The 738-nt window shown below is 39.3% G+C and overlaps 1 non-coding gene across 1 annotated transcript; it reads left to right on the plus strand.

Annotated features, from left to right (window-relative positions):
* The first annotated feature begins 280 nt into the window (after positions 1 to 280).
* On the plus strand, positions 281 to 388 carry LOC148550812 (small nucleolar RNA R71). The gene has a single exon (XR_015892951.1). It is a non-coding gene; the product is annotated as a small nucleolar RNA R71 (small nucleolar RNA).
* Positions 389 to 738: the final 350 nt, after the last annotated feature.

A 738-nucleotide genomic window follows, 5' to 3' on the forward strand; every position in this document is an offset into this window, starting at 1 on the left:
GAGAAATCATATTGACTTGCTAAGTTAATATTTTGTTTTGAAACAAAAAGGCATTCAGAGTATCAATTTCAAGAATTCCCTTCTTCTGAGGCGTCCCATTACTCACAGGATTCCTCTCAGAAGTGTACATGAACTGATTATTAGCAACCATGTCAATGAGTTCTTGAGCTTCTGCAGGCGTTTTCTTTAGGTGAATGGATCCACCTGCAGAAGTATCCAATGACATTTTAGCTAATTCAGACAGACCATCATAGAATATATCCAGGATGGTCCATTCTGAAAGCATGTCAGAAGGACACTTTTTGGTCAGTTCCTTGTATCTCTCCCAAGCTTCATAGAGGGATTCACCTTCTTTCTTTCTGAAGGTTTGAACATCCACTCTAAGCTTACTCAGCTTTTGAGGAGGAAAGAACTTGGCTAAGAAAGCCTTGACCAGCTTATCCCAAGAGTTCAGGCTATCTTTGGGTTGAGAGTCCAACCACACTCTAGCTCTGTCTCTTACAGCAAAAGGGAAAAGCATGAGCCTGTAGACTTCAGGATCTACTCCATTAGTCTTAACAGTATCACATATCTGCAAGAATTCAGTTAAGAACTGAAAAGGATCTTCAGATGGAAGTCCATGAAACTTGCAGTTTTGTTGCATTAGAGAAACTAATTGAGGTTTAAGCTCAAAATTGTTTGCTCCAATTGTAGGAATTCAGATGCTTCTTCCATGTAAATTGGAATTAGGTGTAGTGA

This window comes from Arachis ipaensis, chromosome B7 (genome assembly GCF_059453495.1).
Source record: "Arachis ipaensis isolate K30076 ecotype BB chromosome B7, ASM5945349v1, whole genome shotgun sequence".
Taxonomy (NCBI): Eukaryota; Viridiplantae; Streptophyta; class Magnoliopsida; order Fabales; family Fabaceae; genus Arachis; species Arachis ipaensis.